Source organism: Notolepis coatsorum (assembly GCF_963971535.1).
Source record: "Notolepis coatsorum genome assembly, chromosome: 1".
In the NCBI taxonomy this organism is placed as follows: Eukaryota; Metazoa; Chordata; class Actinopteri; order Aulopiformes; family Paralepididae; genus Notolepis; species Notolepis coatsorum.
The window spans coordinates 72,922,841-72,940,818 of NC_140165.1; the positions used below are offsets into that span (position 1 = coordinate 72,922,841).

The 17,978-nt window shown below is 44.2% G+C and overlaps 1 protein-coding gene across 1 annotated transcript in view; it reads right to left on the minus strand.

Moving 5' to 3' along the window:
- The window catches only part of enpp4 (ectonucleotide pyrophosphatase/phosphodiesterase 4), a 108,290-nt gene that overhangs the window by 11,158 nt on the left and 79,154 nt on the right, over positions 1-17,978 (minus strand). The gene's annotated exons all lie outside the window — the stretch shown is intronic.

A 17,978-nucleotide genomic window follows, 5' to 3' on the forward strand; every position in this document is an offset into this window, starting at 1 on the left:
CACTCGGCTCTCGCTGATGAGACGAGGCAACTTTTTTCTTTTCTTTCTTTCAATCTCCCGTGTGGCGCGCGGCCGGCAGGTACCTACCTTCCTTTTTTTCTTTCTATCACTCTCTTGTTCGGAGGTGTGTGTCGCGCGGACCTCCGTGCGGCAGGTCCCCCCCCCCCCCCCCCAAGTGCCCCCTCTCTCTCCCTCCCTCCCTCTCTCTTCCTTTCTCTCGGCTCCCTCTCGACTCTCTCTTCCTCTCGGCCCCGCAGCCCCACTCGCTGTCTAGTCTAGGTAGAATGGGGGCGGGCATTAGCTCCAACCACAGAGCCAATCGCATCACTGTGTCTATCCACAGCGCCCAGTGACGTGCTCAGGGACTTCAAATCAAAATGACCCGATTTACTAGAGGCACAGAGGGGTTGGGCTGAAACAGAGCAATTCGCCAATATGGTATTTAGACCCTAAAACACATTGATACGAACTCATATTACTATAATACAATGCTAGAGACTGAAAAATGACATTTATAATGCATGGGACCTTTAAAATAATTAGCCTGCTTAGGGTAAAAGCATTGTGACAATCAATAATAAAAGCAAGAAACAAGTTACATAAACTAAATCAGATTAAAATGATCACAGTTGTGGTTTTCCTTAAGATGCAGTTTAAGATGGGTCTTGAACATGGGGTATGTGGGGCACTATGGAAGCAAATGAGTGCCATAAGTATTTGAATTTAATCAGACACCGCATTTATAGCATTGAAAATAATTACTTTGAAAACATGTATAATAACTTTGAAAACATGTATCTGAATTTTTTCAGACACCGCATTTATAGTTCCAGACACCGCATTTATAGTTTCAGACACCGAATTTATAGCATTGCAAATAAATACTATGAAAATCATGTATCTGAATTTTTTTGCTCAGAGTTTACCAAAAATGCAGTGTTAATAAAAAAAAGTCGAATGCATAATAAAATTCAATGTAAAAATGCAGTGTTCATTAAAAAATTCGAATGCATAATAAAATTCAATGTAAAAATGCAGTGTTCATTAAAAAATTCGATGCATAATTGCGGTGTATATAATTCGATGTCAAAAATTGCGGGGTGTGGATTTCGACGTAAAAAACCCAACATCCGGGTTACCCAGACAGGATAAAGCAATCGAGCTGGATGTGATCGAACTGACTTCTGGCCTATCACTGCACGGCTTTGTCAGTCATGTGATCACAACAACCCAGGAAGCCTTTCCTCCCGACGACAAAGAGAAGAGAAGGTGGCTGAAGCCTGAAGTTGATACAGTAAGTTTGATCTCAATGATAAACAATAATTAACAGGTAGGCTAACGGCAGGCACCACTACGAATTGAAAATGGGGGACCCTGATGTAAACAAGACGAAAGTCTTTCTCTGGTCTGCATCCCCTTAACAATTGTGTGTATTGAGCCGTACTGTATTGTACCCATTCTGCAATCTGTTAAATAAAGTTTTCAATCATTCATTCAGGCTAGGCTAACATTAGGTACTACTACTAGTTAGGTAACGTTAGCTAGAATCCAAATCGAAAATCAAGAATCCAAATCAAAAGTCTTATATAAGGTTATGAGATGAACATGTATGTTATGTAGGTTATGAAATGAATATGTATGTAATATGTAATAAAAACGCAGCTCAACGCATACATTTGATCTAGAACCCCGTTTGTTGTCCCCTAACTGTTATACGAAGATGGCCGGCGGTCTCGTGACAACCAGAATACAAAACATTACCTGTTGTTATTGTTAAGTCGCTATCTTGTGATAGTAACATGGTCGTGGTGTGAATTACCTGGCTCTAAATTAAAGTATTTTTGGATGACACAACACAGTAATAAGAAGGATGGCAAGTGTATGATGGCATGCATGTACAATAATGCTGTGTATACCCTAATTATATTTATTCTTAATGTACTGTATATATCCACATGTGTTTGTACATATAACTGCATATAAACCTTTTACATATCTGTAGATACTACTATATCTATATCTGTACATATCCCTTACCTACTCTTACTAGTTACGCTGCTGGCCAGTATGACTACCATAGTGTCTTTATACCTGCTGCATCAATGTACATAATAATACTACAACTCTGTACATATATATGATCTGATTAGCATTATTACTCAGTAGTACTGATTTATATATTTTAAACAATATAATGAATTAAGGTTTTGTTTTATTTGTCACATAAGGTACATGTACATTACAGTGAAACACTTGGTTCTGTATGAGCCTCCTGAGATTGTGCTTCATAGAAGTTTTTCTAGAAGTTAGACATCTCTTTGATCCAATGACCTTGTAGTAGACAGAAATCTATTTGTTTGTTTCTTCATATCACAGTTTACAATTTATTTTCTTTTTGCAGGCATGACTTCACCCCAACATCCCCTGAGTGGAACATGGAAAGAGTGTTGACCTTGATGTTTATCGTTGTCTTTCAACCATATTGTTTGTTACTGTTTAATAAATTGTTTGTTACTGTTGATGTTTAATAAATGTTTATCGTCGTCTTTCAACACCCTGCCTCAGACTCCTATCCATGGTAACTCCCAGCTATTACTAAAGTTGATTTCAAGACGTGACTCGGGGGCGTTCCAAGGGTGCGTTCCAGCAGAGGTGTTCATTGACTCCAGTGTTTATTATGTATTTTCACAGCAGAAAAACACTCAAGTTATTCCTTTCTTCCGTTCAGAATCAGCCAGCCTGTTGTATATTGAACAGCCCAGTATATGTATTAGGGATGCACAGTATGGACGTTTTTTCAGCCGATAACGGATCACTACCTGCTGCTCATGGCGAATACTGATAACTTCATAACCTGTAGTTTATACACAACTGAGGGTCTACAGATCTAAAGGACAACAACCAATCAGAGCACTTGTCTGCCATAAAAACATAATACATCTGTAAAATAACAAGGGAACAAAGGTGAATTGTGCCACATTTATTTTAAACGTGTTTTACGTTTACTCTGGTGTTTAAATTTCTGTGAATATAGTTTGTATTATGTACTGTTTACATTTTGTACAATCGTCGTTTCTGTAAATGAGGGAAACCTCAGAGGCGTACGATTTTAAATAAAGGTTGAAATGAAAAAATGTGGTTACAGAAAAAGACCTAACCTCTCTTTCTCAGTCATCAGATAGAACATGCTCACAACATTGAACAGCAGCAATGTAGATGTCACAGACTGGGATGCAGCTCGTAGGTCAACAGCTTCTCTTAAAGCAGCCATTAGTCCATCAGTCAGTGGGCTCTCTGTGTTTGGGACAATGACACTAGAGTGGCCATCAGGAGCAAATCCACTGTTCTCCCACTCAATCTGAGGAATATCCACACCCTAAAAACAACAGAAATAGAAAGCCTTATTTGTGGTATTAATTATCTTGATAGACAGCAGCAGTAAGGTGGGCACTTATGGCTTTTGAAATCTGTATGCTCCTACTCATTTATCTTTCTGTTTTCACATACTGTAACTCATTTTCTAGGACTATAAGCCCTAAACCACTGCCCATGTTGTTTAGCAAATGTTCATGGCTCTTATTCTGACCTACACTTTTGTAATTCACTCAGCATATGAATTGTTCCCACATGTAAGAGAAATTAAATTTTCTCATCAGGAAACCTTTCTTATGCATTTGACACATCCCAACTTTTGCCATACAGTATAACTATGCTATAGTTCAAATATTTTCACCTATTTACCTTGCTGTCAGATAGCCCTTTCTGGTGGGGAACAGGCTTTATAGCCACCTACAGTATGCTCTCTTAAAAGGGTGCTCTGGGATGAAAATACAGGGGAAGTTCAATGGAGTCTGGTAGGTGTTTGCAAGAGCATGGATAGCGGTTTCAGTTTTTGAGTGGCTGAGGGATCAATACTATTGAAAGCATTGAAGTTGTAAAAATTGGACAAAGTTACCTCCATGTTATCAGAAACTGGAATTGGGTGATGGATTCGTCCCAGCTCCCACAGCTGATTTAGGGTCATATGGCCTTCTGTTCTTATAGGATGATTTGCCCAGCCACTGCGCAATGTGTCCAGGTCATCGTGAAGCCGTGGCAGGAACACATAATGGCAACAGAAGAGGTGTGTAGCATTGCCAATGTTGAGGAACCCCTCTTCTTCAAGGTAGTGTAGAGCATCATAGTAGATGACTGTAACAGCTGTCCACATGTCTCGCCATAGCCTCTCTATCCTGGAAAATTGCGAGTTTACCAGAACATTTTAAAGTTAAAGGACAGGGAATGGCAATATTTGCATTTGTGGCAGATTTGACATGGAATTATTATGTATGTATAATAAACAACTGATCATGTAAGATCTCAGCAGTTTCTTTTGTTGAGAAAAGGTTTCCAGCAACAACAAATGCACAGATGGATTTTATTTTAAATGCAATCCAATGATCTGATGTTCATTGTGTGTATTTCTTTATCTACCCTTTCATGAGTCATTATTGTCAGTCCAAAACAAGAGATTATGTTTTTGTAACATGTTTCTAAAACATTATCTCGTGTTATTTACATACTAAGACAATAGGTGTGACATACAAATGTAATTCGACACACACTGCCCAGCAAAAACTGTACATTTTTTCTTTGCAGCAAGGAAGAGATTGTTTAATTTGCATGATGAAGAGGTCACAGTTAAGTACCCTTTGACTGACATCAACTCCCACCGTAGAGAGGAATTTTACCTCACACTATTGCAAATAACAGTACTGCTTCTAGTAGGTATATGTGTAGCAAACAGTACAGTTCTGGCATGGCAGCAGTGAGATGGTGTCTTTCAACTAGCAATCTCTGATCTTTTGGGCTTACCGTTGGTTGTGAACACTCTTGCCAGATATAAAGCTGCCCCTTCCAGTGCCACGGACTGTAAACATGAGACGTGGAACGTCCACATTTTCCACCCCCTGATCAGCTCGTACCCTAAAATATACCAACAATTACAACAAAGACCACATTAAGTGTTGGTTTCAACGGCCCCCCACTGCCTCAGGAAATATTTACCTAAGAGGGAAACCAAACTTCTTGACAGATTCTTGGAAGAAGGCCAGATAAATAAATTATATTTTCATCAGTCTACAGCATTGGTATTGTGTAGTGTTTGGTGAATTTATTGTATTATTGTATATATTATATTGTATATAAGCTAGTTGAAAGACACCATCTCACTGCTGCCATGCCAGAACTGTACTGTTTGCTACACATATACCTACTAGAAGCAGTACTGTTATTTGCAATAGTGTGAGGTAAAATTCCTCTCTACGGTGGGAGTTGATGTCAGTCAAAGGGTACTTAACTGTGACCTCTTCATCATGCAAATTAAACAATCTCTTCCTTGCTGCAAAAAAAAAATGTACAGTTTTTGCTGGGCAGTGTGTGTCGAATTACATTTGTATGTCACACCTATTGTCTTAGTATGTAAATAACACGAGATAATGTTTTAGAAACATGTTACAAAAACATAATCTCTTGTTTTGGACTGACAATAATGACTCATGAAAGGGTAGATAAAGAAATACACACAATGAACATCAGATCATTGGATTGCATTTAAAATAAAATCCATCTGTGCATTTGTTGTTGCTGGAAACCTTTTCTCAACAAAAGAAACTGCTGAGATCTTACATGATCAGTTGTTTATTATACATACATAATAATTCCATGTCAAATCTGCCACAAATGCAAATATTGCCATTCCCTGTCCTTTAACTTTAAAATGTTCTGGTAAACTCGCAATTTTCCAGGATAGAGAGGCTATGGCGAGACATGTGGACAGCTGTTACAGTCATCTACTATGATGCTCTACACTACCTTGAAGAAGAGGGGTTCCTCAACATTGGCAATGCTACACACCTCTTCTGTTGCCATTATGTGTTCCTGCCACGGCTTCACGATGACCTGGACACATTGCGCAGTGGCTGGGCAAATCATCCTATAAGAACAGAAGGCCATATGACCCTAAATCAGCTGTGGGAGCTGGGACGAATCCATCACCCAATTCCAGTTTCTGATAACATGGAGGTAACTTTGTCCAATTTTTACAACTTCAATGCTTTCAATAGTATTGATCCCTCAGCCACTCAAAAACTGAAACCGCTATCCATGCTCTTGCAAACACCTACCAGACTCCATTGAACTTCCCCTGTATTTTCATCCCAGAGCACCCTTTTAAGAGAGCATACTGTAGGTGGCTATAAAGCCTGTTCCCCACCAGAAAGGGCTATCTGACAGCAAGGTAAATAGGTGAAAATATTTGAACTATAGCATAGTTATACTGTATGGCAAAAGTTGGGATGTGTCAAATGCATAAGAAAGGTTTCCTGATGAGAAAATTTAATTTCTCTTACATGTGGGAACAATTCATATGCTGAGTGAATTACAAAAGTGTAGGTCAGAATAAGAGCCATGAACATTTGCTAAACAACATGGGCAGTGGTTTAGGGCTTATAGTCCTAGAAAATGAGTTACAGTATGTGAAAACAGAAAGATAAATGAGTAGGAGCATACAGATTTCAAAAGCCATAAGTGCCCACCTTACTGCTGCTGTCTATCAAGATAATTAATACCACAAATAAGGCTTTCTATTTCTGTTGTTTTTAGGGTGTGGATATTCCTCAGATTGAGTGGGAGAACAGTGGATTTGCTCCTGATGGCCACTCTAGTGTCATTGTCCCAAACACAGAGAGCCCACTGACTGATGGACTAATGGCTGCTTTAAGAGAAGCTGTTGACCTACGAGCTGCATCCCAGTCTGTGACATCTACATTGCTGCTGTTCAATGTTGTGAGCATGTTCTATCTGATGACTGAGAAAGAGAGGTTAGGTCTTTTTCTGTAACCAAATTTTTTCATTTCAACCTTTATTTAAAATCGTACGCCTCTGAGGTTTCCCTCATTTACAGAAACGACGATTGTACAAAATGTAAACAGTACATAATACAAACTATATTCACAGAAATTTAAACACCAGAGTAAACGTAAAACACGTTTAAAATAAATGTGGCACAATTCACCTTTGTTCCCTTGTTATTTTACAGATGTATTATGTTTTTATGGCAGACAAGTGCTCTGATTGGTTGTTGTCCTTTAGATCTGTAGACCCTCAGTTGTGTATAAACTACAGGTAATGAAGTTAACAATCCCCACTACCAAAATGAAAGTTTACCCAAATCAAAAACCCTGGGTAGACAAATCCGTCCGTGAAGCTCTGAGAGAGCGCACCAAAGCATACAACGACGGCCTAGAGGCAGGCAACATGAATGACCACAAGGTGGCGCGATACAACGTAAGGAGGACTGTGTCAGAGGCCAAACGACGCTACAGGGATAAAATTGAACTCCAGTTTGAACAAGCTGACTCTAGAGCTATGTGGCAGGGGCTCAAAACGATGACAGACTACAAAGGCGCCTCCCTCAAACTGAACAGTGACATCTCCTTAGCAAATGACCTCAATACCTTCTATGCGAGGTTTGATGCTGGTAATAACAACACCAGCTCACAAGCCTCGGCAATGGGGGGGGGGGGTCGGCTGCTGATGGAGGCGCAGTGTTCAGGGTAACAGAGCATGAGGTGAGGCGGACCTTTAAAAAAGTGAATATCAGGAAGGCAGCAGGTCCAGACGGCATCCCCGGCCGCGTCCTAAAAGTCTGTGCCGACCAACTGGCCCCAGTATTCACTGACATATTTAACCTGTCCTTAGAACAGGCTGTCATCCCCACCTGCCTGAAGAAGTCCACTATTATCCCTGTACCCAAAAAATCCAAGCCTGCTTGCCTCAACGACTACCGCCCTGTAGCTCTCACCTCCATAGCCATGAAGTGCTTCGAGAAGCTAGTAAAGGGCTACATCTGCTCCTCCCTCCCCATCAACATGGACCCCCTGCAATTTGCATACCGCCCCAACAGGTCCACGGAGGACGCCATATCCCATGTGCTGCACACAGCAGCATCACACCTGGACAAGAGGCAGGGGAACTATGTGAGAATGCTATTCATCGACTACAGCTCGGCATTCAATACCATAGTCCCCTCCATACTCATAGCCAAGCTCAGGGACCTGGGCTTGGGCTATGACCTCTGCCAGTGGGTCTTGGACTTCCTGACTGGCAGACCCCAGGTGGTGAGAGCAGGCAACTGCACCTCCTCATCCATCACCCTCAACATAGGGGCCCCCCAGGGCTGTGTTCTGAGTCCCCTCCTCTACTCCCTGTACACACACGACTGTGTGGCTCAGCGGAGTAGCAATACAATCGTCAAATTTGCTGACGACACAGTGGTGGTGGGCCTGATCTCTGCCAACGACGAGAGGGCCTACCTGGAAGAGGTCAAGGTCCTGGCGGGATGGTGCCAGGAAAACAGCCTCTCCCTGAACGTCAGCAAAACAAAGGAGATGATTGTGGACTTCAGGAGGTCGGGGGTCAAGGACTACAGCCCCCTCAGCATCGACGGGGCACCGGTTGAGAGAGTCAACAGCTTCAAGTACCTCGGAGCCCACATATCCGAGGACTTGACATGGACCACACACATTAACAGTGTGGTGAAGAAGGCACGACAACGCCTCTACTTCCTCAGGCGCCTAAGGAAGTTCCAAGTCAGCCAGAAGATCCTTAAGAACTTCTACTCATGTACAATAGAGAGCATCTTGACCGGCAACATCACCTCCTGGTTTGGGAATAGCACTGCAAAAGACCAAAGCAGACTACAAAGAGTGACACGTTCAGCCGAACGCACAATTGGAGGGGGGCTCCCCACCCTCCAGAACATTTACTACAAGCGTTGCAAGGGGAAGGCTAAGAGAATTATTAAGGACTCGAGCCACCCGAACAACTGCCTCTTTGAACTGCTGCCGTCAGGCAAGCGATACAGGAGTCTCAAGGCGAGCACAGAAAGACTCAGAAGTAGCTTCTATCCCCAGGCCATCAGGCTGCTAAACGAACAATGAATGAACACTACACAACAACAACCACCAAACACACATAGCACACACATCCACACGCACACACTCACTTTAAACAAACACACTGTAGCACCCACTCCACACACTTTATAGCACACACCCACTTTAAACAAACACACTGTAGCACCCACTCCCCACACTTTATATTTATGGATGAAGGATTGCACTACAACTCGTACACCTTACTGTAAATTGTACCTAAAATTGTACCTCATCCCATTTCTGCTTTGCACTAGATAGTACTGTACATTAGTACACTGCATAGTATTGTGTATTGTATATTATATGGTAACTCAGAACATTGTACATATGTCTATACCGAACACTGTGACCTCATTTTCTTCTTCTAAATTCATGCTATATTATGTTATTATGTTATTTGATACTATCTTGTCTAGCACAGTCTCTGGAGCGTAACAGTAAGAAGCATTTTGTATGAAAGTATTCTGTACTTCTGTATGACAACTATTAAAGAACTTGAACTTGAACTTGAACTTATCAGTATTCGCCATGAGCAGCAGGTAGTGATCCGTTATCGGCTGAAAAAACGTCCATACTGTGCATCCCTAATACATATACTGGGCTGTTCAATATACAACAGGCTGGCTGATTCTGAACGGAAGAAAGGAATAACTTGAGTGTTTTTCTGCTGTGAAAATACATAATAAACACTGGAGTCAATGAACACCTCTGCTGGAACGCACCCTTGGAACGCCCCCGAGTCACGTCTTGAAATCAACTTTAGTAATAGCTGGGAGTTACCATGGATAGGAGTCTGAGGCAGGGTGTTGAAAGACGACGATAAACATTTATTAAACATCAACAGTAACAAACAATTTATTAAACAGTAACAAACAATATGGTTGAAAGACAACGATAAACATCAAGGTCAACACTCTTTCCATGTTCCACTCAGGGGATGTTGGGGTGAAGTCATGCCTGCAAAAAGAAAATAAATTGTAAACTGTGATATGAAGAAACAAACAAATAGATTTCTGTCTACTACAAGGTCATTGGATCAAAGAGATGTCTAACTTCTAGAAAAACTTCTATGAAGCACAATCTCAGGAGGCTCATACAGAACCAAGTGTTTCACTGTAATGTACATGTACCTTATGTGACAAATAAAACAAAACCTTAATTCATTATATTGTTTAAAATATATAAATCAGTACTACTGAGTAATAATGCTAATCAGATCATATATATGTACAGAGTTGTAGTATTATTATGTACATTGATGCAGCAGGTATAAAGACACTATGGTAGTCATACTGGCCAGCAGCGTAACTAGTAAGAGTAGGTAAGGGATATGTACAGATATAGATATAGTAGTATCTACAGATATGTAAAAGGTTTATATGCAGTTATATGTACAAACACATGTGGATATATACAGTACATTAAGAATAAATATAATTAGGGTATACACAGCATTATTGTACATGCATGCCATCATACACTTGCCATCCTTCTTATTACTGTGTTGTGTCATCCAAAAATACTTTAATTTAGAGCCAGGTAATTCACACCACGACCATGTTACTATCACAAGATAGCGACTTAACAATAACAACAGGTAATGTTTTGTATTCTGGTTGTCACGAGACCGCCGGCCATCTTCGTATAACAGTTAGGGGACAACAAACGGGGTTCTAGATCAAATGTATGCGTTGAGCTGCGTTTTTATTACATATTACATACATATTCATTTCATAACCTACATAACATACATGTTCATCTCATAACCTTATATAAGACTTTTGATTTGGATTCTTGATTTTCGATTTGGATTCTAGCTAACGTTACCTAACTAGTAGTAGTACCTAATGTTAGCCTAGCCTGAATGAATGATTGAAAACTTTATTTAACAGATTGCAGAATGGGTACAATACAGTACGGCTCAATACACACAATTGTTAAGGGGATGCAGACCAGAGAAAGACTTTCGTCTTGTTTACATCAGGGTCCCCCATTTTCAATTCGTAGTGGTGCCTGCCGTTAGCCTACCTGTTAATTATTGTTTATCATTGAGATCAAACTTACTGTATCAACTTCAGGCTTCAGCCACCTTCTCTTCTCTTTGTCGTCGGGAGGAAAGGCTTCCTGGGTTGTTGTGATCACATGACTGACAAAGCCGTGCAGTGATAGGCCAGAAGTCAGTTCGATCACATCCAGCTCGATTGCTTTATCCTGTCTGGGTAACCCGGATGTTGGGTTTTTTACGTCGAAATCCACACCCCGCAATTTTTGACATCGAATTATATACACCGCAATTATGCATCGAATTTTTTAATGAACACTGCATTTTTACATTGAATTTTATTATGCATTCGAATTTTTTAATGAACACTGCATTTTTACATTGAATTTTATTATGCATTCGACTTTTTTTTATTAACACTGCATTTTTGGTAAACTCTGAGCAAAAAAATTCAGATACATGATTTTCATAGTATTTATTTGCAATGCTATAAATTCGGTGTCTGAAACTATAAATGCGGTGTCTGGAACTATAAATGCGGTGTCTGAAAAAATTCAGATACATGTTTTCAAAGTTATTATACATGTTTTCAAAGTAATTATTTTCAATGCTATAAATGCGGTGTCTGATTAAATTCAAATACTTATGGCACTCATTTGCTTCCATAGGGCACTCTCTAATCACATTCCAGTAGTTACCACCTTTTACAGAGAACACCGTTTTTGTAAAGGTAGTATACCGAAAAGGCACCTCACAGTCCCCTCTACTGATGGCCCTGGTGGTAATGCACCTCACAGTCCTCTACTGATGGCCCTGGTGGTAATGCACCTCACAGTCCCCTCTACTGATGGCCCTGGTGGTAATGCACCTCACAGTCCTCTACTGATGGCCCTGGTGGTAATGCACCTCACAGTCCTCTACTGGTGGCCCTGGTGGTAATGCACCTCACAGTCCTCTAGGTGGTAATGCACCTCACAGTCCTCTACTGGTGGCCCTGGTGGTAATGCACCTCAGTCCTCTACTGGTGGCCCTGGTGGTAATGCACCTCACAGTCCCCTCTACTGATGGCCCTGGTGGTAATGCACCTCACAGTCACCTACTGATGGCCCTTGTGGTAATGCACCTCACAGTCCTCTACTGGTGGCCCTGGTGGTAATGCACCTCACAGTCCTCTACTGATGGCCCTGGTGGTAATGCACCTCACAGTCCTCTACTGGTGGCCCTGGTGGTAATGCACCTCACAGTCCCCTCTACTGATGGCCCTGGTGGTAATGCACCTCACAGTCCTCTACTGATGGCCCTGGTGGTAATGCACCTCACAGTCCTCTACTGGTGGCCCTGGTGGTAATGCACCTCACAGTCACCTACTGATGGCCCTGGTGGTAATGCACCTCACAGTCCTCTACTGGTGGCCCTGGTGGTAATGCACCTCACAGTCCCCTCTACTGATGGCCCTGGTGGTAATGCACCTCACAGTCCTCTACTGATGGCCCTGGTGGTAATGCACCTCACAGTCCTCTACTGATGGCCCTGGTGGTAATGCACCTCTACTGGTGGCCCTGGTGGTAATGCACCTCACAGTCCTCTACTGATGGCCCTGGTGGTAATGCACCTCACAGTCCTCTACTGATGGCCCTAGTGGTAATGCACCTCACAGTCCTCTACTGGTGGCCCTGGTGGTAATGCACCTCACAGTCCTCTACTGGTGGCCCTGGTGGTAATGCACCTCACAGTCCTCTACTGGTGGCCCTGGTGGTAATGCACCTCACAGTCCTCTACTGGTGGCCCTGGTGGTAATGCACCTCACAGTCCTCTACTGGTGGCCCTGGTGGTAATGCACCTCACAGTCCTCTACTGGTGGCCCTGGTGGTAATGCACCTCACAGTCCTCTACTGGTGGCCCTGGTGGTAATGCACCTCAGTCCTCTACTGGTGGCCCTGGTGGTAATGCACCTCACAGTCCTCTACTGGTGGCCCTGGTGGTAATGCACCTCACAGTCCTCTACTGATGGCCGTGGTGGTAATGCACCTCACAGTCCTCTACTGATGGCCCTGGTGGTAATGCACCTCACAGTCCTCTACTGATGGCCCTGGTGGTAATGCACCTCACAGTCCTCTACTGGTGGCCCTGGTGGTAATGCACCTCACAGTCCCCTCTACTGATGGCCCTGGTGGTAATGCACCTCACAGTCACCTACTGATGGCCCTGGTGGTAATGCACCTCACAGTCCTCTACTGATGGCCCTGGTGGTAATGCACCTCACAGTCCTCTACTGGTGGCCCTGGTGGTAATGCACCTCACAGTCCTCTACTGGTGGCCCTGGTGGTAATGCACCTCACAGTCACCTACTGATGGCCCTGGTGGTAATGCACCTCACAGTCCTCTACTGATGGCGCTGGTGGTAATGCACCTCACAGTCCTCTACTGGTGGCCCTGGTGGTAATGCACCTCACAGTCCCCTCTACTGATGGCCCTGGTGGTAATGCACCTCACAGTCCTCTACTGGTGGCCCTGGTGGTAATGCACCTCACAGTCCTCTACTGATGGCCCTGGTGGTAATGCACCTCACAGTCCTCTACTGATGGCCCTGGTGGTAATGCACCTCACAGTCACCTACTGATGGCCCTGGTGGTAATGCACCTCACAGTCCCCTCTACTGGTGGCCCTGGTGGTAATGCACCTCACAGTCCCCTCTACTGATGGCCCTGGTGGTAATGCACCTCACAGTCACCTACTGATGGCCCTGGTGGTAATGCACCTCACAGTCACCTACTGATGGCCCTGGTGGTAATGCACCTCACAGTCCTCTACTGGTGGCCCTGGTGGTAATGCACCTCACAGTCACCTACTGATGGCCCTGGTGGTAATGCACCTCACAGTCCTCTACTGATGGCCCTGGTGGTAATGCACCTCACAGTCACCTACTGATGGCCCTGGTGGTAATGCACCTCACAGTCCTCTACTGATGGCCCTGGTGGTAATGCACCTCACAGTCCTCTACTGGTGGCCCTGGTGGTAATGCACCTCACTGTCACCTACTGATGGCCCTGGTGGTAATGCACCTCACAGTCCTCTACTGATGGCCCTGGTGGTAATGCACCTCACAGTCCTCTACTGGTGGCCCTGGTGGTAATGCACCTCACAGTCCCCTCTACTGATGGCCCTGGTGGTAATGCACCTCACAGTCCTCTACTGATGGCCCTGGTGGTAATGCACCTCACAGTCCCCTCTACTGGTGGCCCTGGTGGTAATGCACCTCACAGTCCTCTACTGATGGCCCTGGTGGTAATGCACCTCACAGTCCTCTACTGGTGGCCCTTGTGGTAATGCACCTCACAGTCCCCTCTACTGGTGGCCCTGGTGGTAATGCACCTCACAGTCCTCTACTGGTGGCCCTGGTGGTAATGCACCTCACAGTCCCCTCTACTGGTGGTCCTGGTGGTAATGCACCTCTACTGGTGGCCCTGGTGGTAATGCACCTCACAGTCCTCTACTGATGGCCCTGGTGGTAATGCACCTCACAGTCCCCTCTACTGGTGGCCCTGGTGGTAATGCACCTCACAGTCCCCTCTACTGGTGGCCCTGGTGGTAATGCACCTCACAGTCCTCTACTGATGGCCCTGGTGGTAATGCACCTCACAGTCCTCTACTGATGGCCCTGGTGGTAATGCACCTGTTACATCCCAATGTATATATTCCCCAGTGTGTGTCTCCATGTGTGTGTGTTCTCCATTTTGTTTGTTTCCTCCCTCCAGCCATTGTTCCCTTCACCATTGGTCAATTCTTCCATTATTGCAATACAGCACCGATTGGTGGATGGCTTCAGACTCCAACACTCAATCCACACCACCCAATCATGGATCACCCCACACCTGTTAAAACATGGCTTCTCACTTCAGTCTTTCTCTCTCTCTGGCATGAGGCTAGGCATGTTGTGTTTTTGGTAAACCTGTAACTTTGACAGTATTGCATTTCGTTTATTGGCCTTTGGTGCTTAGTAGTAATTTCCTTGTGTGTGTATGGCCACAGAGAGAGCATTGTTAGTTATAGTTTGTTTTTGTATATATTCTGCTTTTGTTTCTGTATAATTAATGTGTTTTTCTCTCTTTCTCAGGAAGCACAGATGGGGTGAGCTGCCATTTCCTTTGGACATTGTTTTCTCCTGTTTTGGTTAGGTAAGAGTAGTTTAGGTAATGTAATCTCTTTTACCATAGATTAGATTGTGTTTATTTGGAGTATAGTGGTGTTTGTTTGTTGTTTTGGCCTGGGCTCACCCCTGAGCTACATGTGCTTCCTTTGCCTCTATTCAATAAATATCATTGTTGTTTACAAACCTGGTCCATCTTTTCTGTCAACCAACTGTTATGTTACAGCCCTTTACCCTTAGACTCACAGGGGTCGTAACATAAATGGGGGCTCGTCCGGGATTTTGTAACCTGTGTTCAATTGTTGGTTGATGGATTTGGTGAACTGTGTTTGTTTACACTTGTATAGTTATTAATAAATTTGTGTAAAAATGGCATTTGTGTAAAAAAAAATAATGGCAGTTAGTACTTTTGATCTGGGGAAATTCTTGAGCAATCCTACTTGGGAAGCGCTAGATAGCTGCCGCAAGGCAGACTTAGTGGAGATTGCCACACATCTTAAACTCTCGGTTCAACAAAAGCATCTTATCAGGTGTCTTGTGGTAGATAAGCTGTTGGAGCAGGGGACGCTTGTTTTACCTGCGGTCTCTGATGAACATGCAAGTCCTCCTGGTGAACCTACAGAAGCACCGCCTTCTGAGGAGCAAGCCCATGGTGCTGAAAAGGCAGGTGTGAACGTCACATTGCCACATTTTCACTTGACCTCTCCTGTGTCAACTGGGTCTCGAGAAGGGGCCCAGGTCAAGGTTAGAATAGCCCGTCTCCAGATGGAGGCTCAGGAGAAGGCACAAGCACGTGAGGCGGAGTATCGGCTTCGTAAAATGGAGCTTGAGGCGGAAAATGAAAGGGCTATTAACATCCGTAGGTTGGAGCTTGAGGTGGAAAAAGAGCTCAGACTGCGGGAGTTGGAGCTGGGAGACCAAAGGAGTGGATCCAACTCTGCTACACCGACTCCTCCACAAGGCCCGGGTATGTCCTCCTCCACAGCTTATTCATCACACACTTTTGATATAAGTAAACACATTGCTTTGGTGCCTCCGTTCCGAGAGACAGAAGTTGATACTTATTTTAATGTGTTTGAGCGTATTGCTGCTTCATTGCGCTGGCCAAGAGAGGTCTGGCCTTTGTTGCTTCAATGCAAATTGACTGGTAAAGCCCAAGAGGTTTGTTCAACACTTTCCCTAGAAGATAGGGAAACCGTGCTGAGTAGTGTGTCGCACACTCCTTGCAAGTCTTCCTTGAGCGCCTTCGAGAAGTAATGCGGCGAGTGCGCGAACCCTTGTGGCAACCGGGTGTAAGAGTATTGTTTCCCCCTGTGGGTAAAAGCAAACAGATACTGAGACTCTTTTTCCAATGGAACACTGAAGAATGCCTGCGTGAGATCAATGACCGTATAGTACTGCGAGCTACTCGGGATGTTTGTCAGGAGGGTGTGTGGATTAGCGACTTCCGCCTCTGGTCCAGACACCACGTCGTTCACCGCCCTCAAATCGTGTACCAGTCTGTACCTAGCCCTGTCCGCCTTTAGCACTGGGTGGATAGGTGTATTACATCTGGATTTGAAAGGGACGAGCACTCCCCCCTTTAACAGTCCCTCAATCTGATGTGATATAGCTTCCTCCGACTCTGGCTTCATTGTATACTGTCTGATAAAGGGTGGTCTACAACCCTTCTTTAACCTGACCTTCACTGGCTGTGCCGACAATATTAGACCCACATCTGTGTCGTGTTTTGACCACAACCGTTCTGGGGTGCGCGCCAACATGTCCTGTTCCAGCAAAGCATCCGCCTCTGGAATAACGCAAGGGTCTCCTGGTAATCTGATTACTTGCGGTTTTGCCAAAACTGAAAAGGAAATCATTATTTTTATGAAACTCCCATCTGCGCTGTTCCAAATTAGCGGAGATTCCGTGGAGACCCACCTTTGAGTCTCGGATTCCTGTATCATTGAACCTAGATGTTCGGATTCGTAACCAGGATTTATTCTCAGAGTGATGTGTGGGGCGGCGTCTCTTAGTCTATGTTGTTCCCGTAGATACTTACTCGTGTTAACCCTCAACGCCGCGCCCTGTCTCCCTACAATTATCGTAGATGAGTTAATCTGCACCTGCTCGGGCTGTCCCTGCAACCATGCCTTGTTCCTAACTAGGTCACTATTCGTCAAATACTGTAGTGTGCAATGTGCCTCCATGTTTGTTTGTCTAGACTGAGGCAGTTGGGTTTTCAGAAATGGCTCCCAGGGGTCACAGACCCTTTGCAGCTCTGCATCTATGTTGCCCAGCCAGAACACAGTGGCCTCTTTCTCCCCCGTCCCTTGTAGCATCATTTGGTACACGTCTTGTTCAATTTGAATCCCCTCAGGCGTACATAGGATTTTACAGCCTAGTTTACACATTGCATCTCGTCCCAAGAGATTGCGCGGGGTGCTGTCCGAAATTAATACAGGTATTGTTATGGTCTTGTTGTTATACGTCATAGAGATTGGATCTGATGTGGGTATTAATTGTGTTTTTCCCGAGAATCCGACCGTCCGAACATACTGTCCAGACTGGGGTAAGTGAGCGGCGTATTTTTGCTTTATGCAGGAAAAACCTGCTCCAGTGTCTGCCATCATCTCTGTTAATTTGCCCTCCACTAGGACCTGCAGAATAGGTTCTTGCTCAGCTCCCTTGGAAACCACAATCATTTGATTTCCCCCCGTCGCATTCTCTGGGCACCCCTAGTGATTACCCCCCTGGTTTCGGGGCCCTCCTGTCTCCCCCTGGTTGTGGGGCCCTTGTGACTCCCCCTGGCGCACGGGTCTTCCATACTCCGAGCCGGGACGGTATGGTTGCCTACATCTCATTTCCCTGT